Source organism: Haemaphysalis longicornis, unplaced genomic scaffold (genome assembly GCF_048455015.1).
Source record: "Haemaphysalis longicornis isolate Haplotype H1 unplaced genomic scaffold, Haemaphysalis longicornis Haplotype H1 scaffold_4, whole genome shotgun sequence".
Taxonomy (NCBI): Eukaryota; Metazoa; Arthropoda; class Arachnida; order Ixodida; family Ixodidae; genus Haemaphysalis; species Haemaphysalis longicornis.
The window spans coordinates 207,218,315-207,232,391 of NW_027526361.1; the positions used below are offsets into that span (position 1 = coordinate 207,218,315).

At 44.5% G+C, this 14,077-nt stretch overlaps 1 non-coding gene across 1 annotated transcript; it reads right to left on the bottom strand.

Moving 5' to 3' along the window:
* Nucleotides 1–571: 571 nt before the first annotated feature.
* Nucleotides 572–644, bottom strand: Trnas-gga (transfer RNA serine (anticodon GGA)). Its single transcript has one exon. It is a non-coding gene; the product is annotated as a tRNA-Ser (tRNA).
* Nucleotides 645–14,077: the final 13,433 nt, after the last annotated feature.

Genomic DNA, 14,077 nt, shown 5'->3' on the forward strand with positions numbered 1-14,077 from the left:
TCTGAGGAAAGCAAGTTCTCTTTGCTGAAACGTAGGCCACAATCGTGCTTTTACCTTGTTCGAAGTTTTTCTTCTCTTATATATATATATATATATATATATATATATATATATATATATATATATATAGCGAATCAGAATAGGAAATGAGGGGCTCGTTGAAAATAACACAGAAATAAGGGTTGGCAGTCGAGAAAACCTCGGAAAGCAAAGGGGAGGATGTGGTAGATCATTGAAACAGATTAAGAATTTGGAAAGAAAGAAAGAAAGTGAAGAAAAAATGCCCGCCAGGTGGGATCCGAGGTGGGTTCGGATCCCACCTGGCGGGCATTTTTTCTTCACTTTCTTTCTTTCTTTCCAAATTCTTAATCTGTTTCAATGATCTACCACATCCTCCCCTTTGCTTTCCGAGGTTTTCTCGACTGCCAACCCTTATTTCTGTGTTATATATATATATATATATATAAGACAGCAATAAGAATTGGCAGTCGAGAAGACCTCGGAAAGCAAAGGGGAGGATGTTGTAGCTCAAGACAAAGAATTTGGAAAACAAGAAAGTGGAGAAAAAATGCCCGCCAGGTGGGATCCGAACCCACGACCTCCAGAATTCCGGTCTGGTGCGATAACCACTACGCCACCGGCAGGGCTACTTTAGCCTCTACTTTCTGTGGTATTTATGTTTAGGTGTTTTTGTTTCCTGCGCTTGGGGGTGTTAGCCAGCGCCACTCTGACTACTTGGGGTGAAGGGGACCTTCTTTTTAACCCCCGGGCCGTGACTCGAGCGTCTACGACATGTCGAGAGTGATCGACCAGCGTTGAACCCTCTTAAGCTTCCTATGGCACCAAGACTGCCAGAACACAGGCCCTCGCTATGCATGTAGCGAATCAGAATAGGAAATGAGGGGCTCGTTGAAAATAAGACAGAAATAAGAATTGGCAGTCAAGAAGACCTCGGAAAGCAAAGGGGAGGATGTAGTAGCTCAAGGTAAAGAATTTTGAAAATAAGAAAGTGGAGAAAAAATGCCCGCCAGGTGGGATCCGAACCCACGACCTCCAGAATACCGGTCTGGTGCGATAAACACTACGCTACCGGCGGGGCTACTTTAGTCTCCACTTTCTGGGGTATTTATGTTCAGGTGTTTTTGTTTCCTGCGCTTGGGGGTGGTAGCCAGCGCCACTCGGACTACTCGAGGTGAAGGGGACCTTCTTTTACGGATCCCACCTGGCGGGCATTTTATCTCCACTTTCTTATTTTCCAAATTATTGCACCAGACCGGTATTCTGGAGGTTGTGGGTTCGGATCCCACCCGGCGGGCATTTTTTCACCACTTTCTTTTCGACTAAAAAAATTCTTCATCTCTTTTTATGACCCACCACAACCTCCCCTTTGCTTTCTGAGGTTTTCTTGACTGCCAACTCTTATTTTCTGTCTTATTTCACGGAGCCCCTCATTTCCCTTTTACTGATTCGCTATATATATATATATACATATATATATATATATATATACATATATATATATATATATATATATATATATATATATATATATATATATATATATATATATATATATATATATATATATATATATATATATATACATATAATATATACTTCTATTGAGTTCAAAACCAGTCTGAATTTTAAGGAATTTATACTTCACTTCGGTTTTTCTTATAAACTAAATGAAGGTTACCACATTTGTCCCATTGCATGTTTTTTCTGACCTTCATTGTGCTGATCAGAAATTTGTACTACTCTTGTAGAACCAAATGAGGGCAAGTAGACCTCTTTGTCACTTTATTTTAATGCAGTACATGTCATTCGAGCACCTTTATAAAATAAGTATAGTTCATTGCTCCTGAAAAACCTATTATCAACACAGAATTTTCTGGACATAAAATTTGTTCAACTCGAAGAGCAAAGGAATGGCGAAACGAATACACAATTGTAATATCTTTCGTATAATTTATATTTTATGTGCTCTGATTCAGAGTACTACCTCTTCAACCATAATTTGTATGCAAGAACCTCGCCTGCGTAATAGTTTATAAGTTCTAGAAAGCGCAGTGTACCCAATAGTACAAATGTACTCAAGGTAAAATTGTGACAATCGGATTAGAACTGTTATCAATTTCTGAAAGAGGGCTGAAAATCAGAACTATTTTAAGAGCCTATATAGTTTAAACTCTCCTGCTCTTAAAATCAGCACAGTTCATTTATTTATTTACATTACTCTGAAGCCAACAAGGCACTGGAGAGGGGAGCGGTTTAGATACAATACAGTAAAGACAAAAGTAGTAAATGGCATAAAAAGGTTACAAAAACTGATTCTAAATATACAAATATAGCTGACGAATAAGAAGGCAAGTAGAGAAATGCGGCATGACGAAAAAGGACATGAAAGAAACCTATAATTATACAATATTAGCTATAGCAATTTTGAATAACGTTTAATGAATAACGGCAGCTGTTGATGAAGGAAGATGGTTGCATTCTACAAAAGTCCTCGGCATGAAGGACTGAAAAAATGCATTGGTTCTTCACGATGGTATTTCAACTTTGCTAGCGTGATCCATACGAGACGAGATAAAATGGGAATGTGAAATAAGCTGATGACGTACGTGTGGCTGATCAAACATTTATGGAAAAAACACATACAGAAAACTTGCGGGGACTATATAACGTTGTCAGATGAGGGTTACCTTTTATCAAAGATATCCTAGCAGCGTCATTATATTGTGAGAGGAGACGGACAGAATTGTTTTGTACCATTTATAGCGATTGTGTTAAGGTTATGAAACTTTGTTCCCACATTGACGCGGCATAATCGAGCTTACAACAAACTAGTGTTTTGTACATTAGTAATTTATGCGATGAGAGGTTCTTTAAAACGTTTAAGTCGGAGATAACCTAACGTGCGGTTAGCATTGGCAATTACATACTCGGTGTGATTGGTCCACCTTAAATTGGTTGAAATGTGAACACCCAGGTATTTGTTAAAAGACACATGATCTAAACTGGAGTTATCAATAAAGTAAGAAGGCAACTGGTGAGCTCTTCTGGCGACATGTAAGGGCTTACATTTGTTAGCGCAAAGTTCAATGAGCCAAGTTTCGCGCCATGAAGAAATAGCGTTAAGACCAGATTTCAACGTGCTTATGTCATTGTAACGTGTTATTTTTCGGTACGCAACCCAGTTATCGGTAAGTAAATGAATGTTAGAAGAAACGCATACTGGCAAATTGTTATTGTAGAAAAAAAAACAGAAGAGGACCCATCACTGAGCCTTGCAGCACACCGGAGTGTACTCATGTTAGCTAAGAGTTATAATTAATAGCGGATACAAATTGCTAATGGTTAGTTAAAAAGAACTCAATCCAAAATAAATGTTTGGAATCAAGGTTAAGCTGATGCAGTTTCACCAACAATAATCTGCGACACTACCTATCAAATGCTTTGGAAAAATGAAGAAAATACCATCGCCGAAAGAGGACTGGTCACGGAAAGTATGCAGTTTATGGGTGAACGATGCAAGGTGCGTTTCAAAGCAATACGTTTTTTCTGATGCGATGTTCTGATACAGAAAAACAGGAATTAGATTCAATAAATTTAACTAGAGTGGAAACAATATATGTTCAGCTATTTTACACGAAATCTAGTAAATGAAATACGGCGATAATGAAGGGATGATTGCCTGTTATGGAACTCAAATCAATCAAATCACTTAATTCAAACATCCTAGGATGCTTAGGGCACGGAAAAAAGCCCCAAAAAGGCTTGACGGGGGTCCGCGCCCCCTACAAGGATATACAGTAAAAAGCAGAGCACAAAAAAAAAACACTTAGTGGATATGAATTTGCAGACGCAGCTGCTTGTGTTCACAAATGTACACACAAAGTTTGTGATATAAATAACAGAGTTAAACAATATCCTGATCAGAGAACAAGAATAATCTGATGTACATAATATGCGTAGGATTAAAAGAAGCATAAAATAAAACGCTAGGACAATGCGCGTTACACCAAACCATAGTATGCGCGAGTACAAAATGTGCGCGATAAGGAGCACTGGCCCGATTCAGATTACGCAAAACGGAAAACGAACTCAAGATATTGCTACCTGCACTTTGTTTCGGTTTACAGAAATATTTTGCGTAAATTTTTAAATGATTTATTTATCACATCTGGAGTATGTTTTTCGTACAGTTCGTTCAGAGTTGATGGCAAGCAAAATTTTAACATCTGTGTTCCGTAATTAGTGCGGCAAACATTAACTTTCCAATGTTCGGGATTTTTCGTACAATAAGCAGGATTGTGCGTCGTAAGCCCGGCTGATTCAGCTAAGGTATTGTCGTGCTTAACTATTTCCGACTTGTAATAACGGGTCATTCTATAGGTGTATAAAGAGTGCACACGGATGATGTTAAATTTTGTAAACAGTTCTGCTGTGTGAGAATAGTAATGTGCCTTGGCTATTATGCTGATTACACGTTTATGTAAACGTGATAGTTTATCAATGTTTCCAGCTGTTGTCGTTGCCCAAACCAGGGCGCCATAATTCATGATCGAGGAAAACAGAGAATTGTAGAGAAGAGTATTCACTGAAACGGGAAAAGATGAACAATAGCGACGCAAGTACCCAGCCACACGCGAAAGTTTTTGCGTAATTTATTTTTTTAATTTTTATATAAAAATACCTTACAGGCTCTATTATGGAACATAGAGTAAGGGGGGTACACAGGAAAGAATGCTAGTGGGTGACACTTCTTCCACAATACAAGTCAATACATTGGAACTAATAACAGTGGTTGCGCAAATGACAACGAGGGGTTTCAAGCAACAACAAGAATTTCGCAGTCGCAAAAAAAAGCACAAAGAACAAAAACAGAATTGAAGGGGGTTAAACGATGCTATTGAGATAGATGTATCATTATTGCTCGCGAAAAATTTCATGATTAGTTAAATTGACAATGACGTCGGGTAGGTCATTCCAGAGTGCTATGGCACGAGGCAAAGCCGATGAATTGAAAGAATTTGTTTTTCCAAAGATGCGTGTGATGCTTCGCTGATTGTGTAGTCGTTTAGACATGCGCAATGGTGCCGTTAGTGGGAAGGGTGGTGGCCTGGACGCGTGAATATATTTATGAAGCAAAGACAGGAGGGCAACTGTCCGCCGTATTTTTAGATGCTGTAATGAAAGGTCATGCTTTATTTGTGTGACGCTCGAGGGGCGACTGTAAATGCGTGAAATGAACCGTGACGCTCTGTTCTGCACAGCTTCTAGCTGGTTAATGAGGTAGGCTTGGAAGGGGGACCATATGGGTGATGCGAATTCCAGCTGTAGGCGAACAAAGGTTAAGTAAGCTTGTTTGCGGACGTTATTTGGCGCGTTTCGTAGGTTTCGACGTAAGTATCCTAGTGTTCTTGATGCGTTTGCAGATATGTAGGTTACATGTGCCGCCCAAGTAAGATTAGAAGTGAGATGGACGCCGAGGTATTTATACGAAGATGACCGTGATACGTTGGAATTGTTTATGTAGTAATCAAATGCAACAGTTAATGTTTTTTGACTAAAAGATATTACTTTTCATTTAGATAAATTTAAAGTCATTTGCCATGCACCACACCAGTTGTAATGCGGTTAAGGTCTTTCTGGAGAGCAAGGTGGTCATCGGTACTAGTGATACAACGGTATAGAATGCAATCATCAGCAAAAAGCCGTATTGACGAAAAAATATTAGTTGGAAGATCATTAATGTAGATTAGAAAAAGTAGTGGCCCCAAGACGCTACCCTGAGGCTCTCTGGAGGTGACATCGGAAATTGGAGAGGAAGAGTTATTAACCAGAGTGAACTGCTGTCGAAAGGACAAAAAGTTACGGATCCACGATAAGGTTAGCGAATCTAAACGAAGTTCTGTTAATTTTGAAATCAGACGGGAATGAGGTACGCGGTCGAATGCTTTAGAAAAGTCCAGGAAAATGCAGTTAGTTTGTAAATTATTATCCATATTGAAGTAAATTCGAGTAAATTCAAGTGGTAAATTCGAGTAACTGGGTGGCGCATGAAAAACCTCGCCTAAATCCATGTTGATTCTCAAAAAAGAAGTTATTGGTTTCTAAATGACAATAAATGTGCGAAGAAATTATATGCTCAAGCATCTTGCAGCAAATGCATGTTAGTGATATGGGGCGATAATTTTCCGGTGAATATCTATTGCCACTTTTAAATAAGGGAACTACTTTACCTATTTTCCAATCAGCCGGCAGTTGTCCTGTTGATAAAGATTGCGTGAAGATATGGTACAGGATTTTACTTGAGCATAATGACGTGTTTTTGAGCACCTTACAAAAAATGTTATCAATGCCTGGAGAAGTTGATAATTTAAGTTTTCCAATAAGAATCACAATCCCTTCAGCGCTGATGGCAATAGGTGCCATGAATGTGTAATCCAACTCGGAAACTTCGGGCACTCTGGAATGATCTTCGCACGTGAACACAGATGAAAAAAATGAGTTCAACACTGAAGCGCTATCTACATCTGATAGAGGCATATGGTTAGCATCTTGTATGCTGACAGAACTGGTAGCATTGCGAGGGGAAATTACTTGCCAGAATTTTTTCGGATTAGTATTTAACATGGATGGCAAGTCGTGAGTAAAATATTCAGATTTCTCTTTGCTTACCTCGGAGCAGTACTCTTTCAAAGAATCCTTGTATTTTTCCCAATCTGAAGGGCTCAAAGTGCGCTTTGCAATTTTGTAGAGCCGCTTCTTCTTTGATCTATGAGACTTAAGCGTTTTGTTAAACCAGGGATTTTTATTGTCGTTAGAGATAGAAATTAGGGGAATATATTTGTCAACCAAAGTAATAATTTTGTTTCTGAAGAGAACCCAGTTTTCGTTGGCTGATCGGTACGGGAAAGATGGAAGGAAAACCTGATTGTAAAAAACTTCCAATTCATCATTCATATCTTCGTAATTACCTTGGTTATAGTCCCGAATGTGTTTATTAGTACTATGTAATACGTGGGTTGGGAGGCTAAGTGTTATTTGAAGTAGCTCATCGTCACTGAAACCATCTATGTGCAGAATAGCACTAACAGTCTCAGGAGCGTTAGTTAAAATTAAGTCTAAAATGTTTGTACCCCGAGTCGGTTCCTTGACAACTTGAAACAGGTTATAATCTTGGGTTAGACTTACAAATTTCATTGCTTCATGGCAGGTAGATGTTAAGAGGGACCAATCAATCTGGGGAAAATTAAAGTCGCCGAGTAAGTATATATTCCAACCAATGGTCCATCGTCGACGTCATCGTCATCAGCGGGCGCGTTACCGACCGGCGCTCTCGAGAGGCAGTCGGCATCTGAATGTCGCTTACCAGATTTGTAGACGACGGTCATATCAAACTCTTGGAGTCTGAGGCTCCATCGTGCCAAGCGGCCAGTCGGGTTTCTCAGGTTTGTAAGCCAGCACAGCGAGTGATGGTCGCTTACAACTTTGAACGCACGGCCATACAGGTACGGTCGAAATTTTAGGACGGCCCACACAACCGCTAAGCACTCCTTTTCGGTGGCCGAGTAATTTCTTTCGGCCCGTGACAGCGTTCGGCTTGCGTAGGCAATGGCTCGTTCGGCACCATCTTGCCATTGGACGAGGACAGCGCCTAGCCCCACATTGCTGGCATCAGTGTGCACCATAGTGGCGGCCTCCTCGTCGAAGTGGCCTAAAACAGGTGGGGTCTGCAGGCAACGCCGTAGCTGCTCGAAAGCTTCTTGCTGTTCAGCGGACCAGACAAAAGTGACGTCATTGCGAGTAAGGCGCGTGAGAGGGGCTGCAATGTGGGCGAAATTGGCAATGAATCGCCGATAGTATGAGCAGAGGCCAAGGAAACGCCGGACGGACTTTTTGTCAGTAGGTGTTTCGAAACGAGAAACAGCTGAAAGCTTGTCAGGGTCGGCGCGAATTCCAGCGCTGCTAACGACGTGGCCGAGAAAGAGAAGCTCCTCATAGCCGAAATGACACTTTTCCGGCTTGAGTGTGAGCGAAGCAGATCGTATGGCCTGGAGGACGGATGACAGTCGCTCTAGGTGTTCTTCGAATGTATTTGAGAATACGACGACGTCATCTAGGTAAACAAGGCACGTTTGCCACTTCAGGCCAGATAGAACAGTGTCCATCATACGCTGAAAAGTTGCGGGTGCGGAGCTCAAGCCAAAAGGAAGAACCTTAAACTCGTACAGCCCATCGGGAGTTACGAAGGCGGCCTTCTCACGATCCCGCTCGTCGACCTCTATCTGCCAATAACCGCTCTTCAAATCCATGGACGAAAAGTAATGAGCGTGCCGCAGGCGGTCAAGGGAGTCATCTATCCGAGGCAACGGATATACGTCCTTTTTCGTCACCTGATTGAGTTTGCGATAGTCGACGCAGAATCGCAAGGTGCCATCTTTTTTTTTCACCAGAACGACTGGCGACGCCCAGGGGCTTTTCGAAGGCTGAATGACGTCATCAGCGAGCATCTCTTGCACCTACCGCCGTATCGCGTCGCGCTCCTTTGGTGACACGCGGTAGGGATGCTGGTAAACGGGGCGCTCAGATTCGTCCGTGATGATGTGGTGTTTTGTGAGCGGAGTTTGTCGGACGCGTGACGTTGACGAGAAACAGTCGGTGAAGCTGTGCAACAGTTCCAAGAGCTTTTCTCGCTTTGTTTGCGGTAAGCGCGGGTTAACGTTAAGTGAAAGCTTGCTCGTCGCCTTGGGAGTCGGGTCGGTCTGAAGCACAAAGCAATCCGTCGTGTCGGGGACGTCCTCAAATACTGCCACGGTAGTTCCTTCGGCGATTTCGCGACGCTCGTTCCAGAAATTCGTGAGTAGAACCTCTGTAACACCGCGCGTAATGGTGACCGATCCCCGAGCGATAGCGATTCCATGCTGAAGTAGAAGCGGGCCGATAGCTTCCACGATTCAATCGCCACTGGAGAGGTTGTCGCGCTTAACGCGAACAAGCACGCATGACCGTGGGGGCACGCTAGTGTCGCCGATGGTGCGCAGAGGTATGCGTTGTTCATGACCTTCCGGGGTGGTCTCCTTCCTTGAAAAGCTGACGAACTGTTCGCGGATGTTTATAACAGCATCGTGCTCCTGAAGGAAGTCCATCCCCAGGATCACGTCCTTACAGCACTGAGGAAGGATTACGAAGGTCGCGACGTAATCACGGTCCCCTATTCTAACTCTGGCGGTGCATGTGCCCACGGGTGTCATCAAGTGGCCGCCGGCCGTTCGAATTTGGGGTCCGTCTCATGGTGTCTTCACTTTTCTTAGTCGGTCCACGAGCTGCTGGCTCACTCTTGAATAACTTGCTCCAGTATCCACAAGTGCCGTTACCTCGTGTCCGTCGATGGCGACTAAAACATCGGCACTCGTGATAGCGTCGACGTCCTTGTTTGCCGCCGTAACATCGTCAGCCGTCGATGGTACTGGGAGGTCTTCAGTGCTTCCGCCGCTAGCAACCTTGCCTCCCAAGGTTGCTCCCTTTAGTTTCCCCGCCGCGGACTTGGAGACCGCCTTGTCGGGGAGCCTCTGTAATTGCGACGGATGGGCGAAGCATAGCGGGCTGGCGACGGCGAACGTGACGGACGACTCTCCTCGGAAGACTGACGCGTGGCGAGGTACTCAGAAATGGCGACGGGCCGTTCGCCAAAACGACGACGGTGGGCGGTCGGCGGGAATCCTGGTAGCCCGATCTCGCGGTAGGGGCAGCGTCGATAAACATGCCCTGGCTCGCCACAGTGGTAGCACAATGGCTGGCGGTCCTCCGTGCGCCACACTTCGGTCTTGCGGATTTGCGGACGAGCCGGGAATTCCCTTTGTGGCCAAGATCCAGGAGGTTGCGGTCGGGAGTACGTCGGGGGTGGCATAGTCGCCGCGGTCGGCGCTGTGGCCATGTGACAGCGAAGAGCAGTCGCGTAATCCATTTGGGGCATAAGCTGGGGGGTTCGGGGCGGCTCAGGAGCAGAAATTGCTTGGCGAATTTTTTGCCGCACAACATCCGCAACCGAGATGACAGCTGGCTCCGACGGCGCTATTCCTATTCCGCACTTTGCCAACTCCTCATGAACAACCGAGCGGACAAGTTCGCGCAGGTTGTTGTCGCCCATAGTGGTGGACAGCGATGCCGCGGACGGGCTCGGAGTTTTGATCGATGTTCGGGCATACTGGCGGCACCGCTCCTGCACAGCTCGCTCAATGGCAGTTGCCTCCTTAATAAATTCTTGCACAGTACGCGGTGGGTTGCGCACAAGGCCTGCGAAGAGCTGTTCTTTGACGCCGTGCATGAGATACCGAAGCTTTTTGGGCTCGGACATATCGGGATCCGCGCTCCGGAACAGACGGGCCATGTCCTCGACAAACATCCCGACGCTTTCATTTGGCTTTTGTATCCGTATTTCCATAAGGCTTTGCGCACGGTCTCGACGGTCGCTGCTGGCGAAGCTGTCGCGCACTTCCCGGCGGAAGTCGTCCCATGTCTCTAACCTTCGTTCGCGATTTTCAAACCAAATCCATGCCCCGTCTTCTAGCGAGTAGTAGACATTCTCAAGCTTCTGTTCAGGTGTCCACTTGTTGAAACTGGCGACGCGCTCGAATTGGTCAAGCCACTCATCTACGTCCTCGGAATCGGTTCCGTAAAAGCTGCTGGGAGTACGGGGCTGCTGAAGCATCAGCTGAGACGGCAGCGATGTTTGAGCCATTACCTCTGGTTCACAAACCTGGCGCCTTGGTGCGGTGTCAAGCAGGAGGCCGTGTTCTGGAGGTAGGCCTAGCTTGCGGCGGCTGCAGCGATGTACGGGCGTGCAGACGCTAGGAGGTCGCTCAGGGCTTTCAGAGGGCGACCTGGGCATCAGATGCTCCGGTACCCAGCTCCTCCACCAGTGTCACGGTGCAACAATTGATGAGGGCCAGCAGGAGAGAGAAAAGAGGGTATATATTGGAAAACTTGTGCCTGATGCCTGGTAGCAGTAGCACCAAGAACACGCGCTCACGAAGGGGGCACGTTCTCGTCTTCCTCGCGGCTTAGGCGGTGATGATCATGCTTGTGATTTCCATGATGAGGATGAGGATGATGGAGACACGCCAGAACGGCGCACACCGGCTCTGGACGATTGGCGTCTGCGCTCTGTTGCTGGTTACACACGTAACAATATTATCAGGAGAGCATTGCTCAATTACTGAATCAACGCTTTTGCGCAGCTCTTCTACAAACAAGTTATCCGAGTCGGGAGGGCGATAGCATACAGCTATCAATATTTTTGTTGCTGATGTGATGCATGCGGTCCATACAATTTCCATAGTGGAGTCTGTGTTGACGCCAAAGGATGACAGTGTTTTTTTAATAGCTAGTAGAACGCCACCACCTCTTTTTTTATCGCGGTCATGCCTAAATATGTTGTAAGTGCTGTTATCGGGGAGAAGCTCGTGATCGGGTATATCAGAATGAAGCTAAGTCTCTGTTATTGCTAAAATGTCAGGGGTACTATCTTCTAAGAACGAGCAAAGCTGATCGCGTTTGGGTATAAGGCTGCGTATGTTAGTAAAGCATAACTGCATGAATGGTGACTTGTTAAAGTAGTCTGAACGCTTAGGTTCTGTTGCGTGTGCATGCTTTCTTTGCTATGTTTTGTGAAGAATAACGGAATCCGTTGCGTGATCATACATGTAGGTCTCGTTGTCAATGCGCAGTTTGTCCACTGACAACTTTATCGGCTTGTTTAAGCGTTTGGCGAATTCAATTATTTTTTCCTGCAATAACGTGTAGATGGTGAGAAGTCCTCACCAATCGAAAAGTCGGTACCCTTTAGTTTATGCGCGGCAGAAAGAACTTTTTGTTTGTCTTTAAAGGAACTCATTTTAGCAATGATTGGCCGCTGCTTATCCGTGTTTTACTTTCCCAGTCTATGTACCCGTTCAAAGTGGTCATTTGTTAGGGAGATGCTAAGTTTTTCAGAACAAAAAGTTATTATTTTTTGCTCGGATGTTGCCCAGTCTTCTTTGTCTATGTCATCTCTACCAAAAAAGAGCACATTGTCCCGCCGTTGCCTGTTTTCCGCGTCATCACATCTCATCGTTATCGACTGTATCCTATCAGTAATATTGCGCAACGACTCATTATGTACAGAATCGACTACAGTGGAATCAACTGCAGTCTTTGCGGTTTCCAAGGCGGTAACTCATTCCGTCAATTGCTTAATCTGCTTTTCAGCCACATCTTGCCTTTCCCGAACACTTTTCAATTCACTGAGTATTCTGGCCTGCCCAGCTTCTAGCCTGCCGACAACCTCCAAAACTGTGGCGACTTTTTTTTCCAGAGTAGGCCCAGGGTTGGTCTCGATATCGCCACAAACAATTAGCAACAGTTCAAACAGAGCATGGCACGGGCGTGCCGGAAGGCAGCATGCTCGCCTCACAGAATCTAAAAATGCCGGTGGGCACGACACCGCAATCAAAAAACAATTGTCGCTCTTCACACAAACAGCGCACTCAAGGTAACTAACCTGTAAATACAGCAGTGGTAAGCGACCCATTCCAGATGCGGTGTCGTGCCCAAAGGAAAAAGTTGTAGGCGGGCGCTTATAACCGGCGGCGGTGACGATATCAGTTGACGATCCCGGTAGCCAGACGAGGGAACTGTTTCCGTCCAAACGTGGCTGAGCTGGGCAGGCCAGAATACTCAGTGAATTGAAAAGTGTTCGGGAAAGGCAAGATGTGGCTGAAAAGATGTGGCTGAACGACTTCAATTGCACTGTTATTCATTACAAGCGACGGAAGATCAAACACTTCTTGACGAGGGTGAAACAACACAGCCTTAGTCTTATTAACGTTGATTTTAGATAATTTTCCCTTGCCCAGTTGCTTATTTGCTCCAATGGCCTATTCGCTCGTTCACCTAAAGCGACGCTCGCCTGCCCTGCGAAAAACACACTTGTGTCGTCTGCGTATAAAATATAGTCAGCAGATTTGTCAATATTATATCATATTATTGTCAATATTTGTCTCATATAAATTAAAACCAAGAACGGCCCTAAAATACTCCCCTGAGGAACTCCAGAAGTTACTTGCTTTACGGCTGAGCAATGTCCGTGAATGTCGACGTATTGTGTCCGATATTGTAAGAAATTATCAAAGAAAGCGCTTTATCACGGAAGCCATAGTATTCGAGCTTCTGAATGAGGATATGGTGGTTGATGACGTCGAAAGCTTTTGTGAAATCTAAAAAAAGCCTAACCCCATATTTTGTTTTTTTTTAAATTGTCTAGTATCAGTTCCTTTTGAGCAGGTAAGGCTAGTTCGGTCGATTTATTTTTTTGAAAGCCGTACTGCGCAGGCGTTATCAGTCTGTGCTTGTGGGAGAAGTCTAGCAGACGTTGAAGAATCAATTTTTCGAAACCCTTGGTAAAGACGGGCAAGATAGAAATCGGGAGATAATTTGACAGATCGTCTTTGCTGCCTTTTTTATAGATTACGGTCACTCTTGCGGACTGCATGTTTCGCGAAAACACAGCGGACGACAAGCAAGCATTAAATATATGCGCCAAAAATTGTGCTATTACATCGATGGCGTATTTATTTGGTTCGATTTGAAGGCCAAAAGCATCTTCTGTCTTGCTGTGGCTGAGCGAAACGAACGCTGCAATAACTCCCTCTTTAGTGACTGGCTTTAAAAACATAGTGTGACCCCTATTTGGTTCCATGTAAGAGTAATTGGCAGTTTTGTTTTGCGGTTGTGCAACGGAAAGAAAGTAATTGTTAAAGGCATCGGCCAGTTCGATCCCGCCTATTTCCACGTTATTTACAGTAACTTTTGAGAGAGTTTCGGGTGGCTGCCTGGTTAGACGATTGACTACCTTCCACACGTCCTGCGATCGTCCTGCAGATGAATTAAAAAGTTTATTGTGGTAAGGCCTCTTGGCTTTACGAAATTCCTTATTTACGAAATTTCGGCATTCTTTTACCTTTTTAATGTGTCAGTTTGTTTTGTTTGAAAGAACTTGGCGTAGAGTTTATCTCGCTTTTTAATA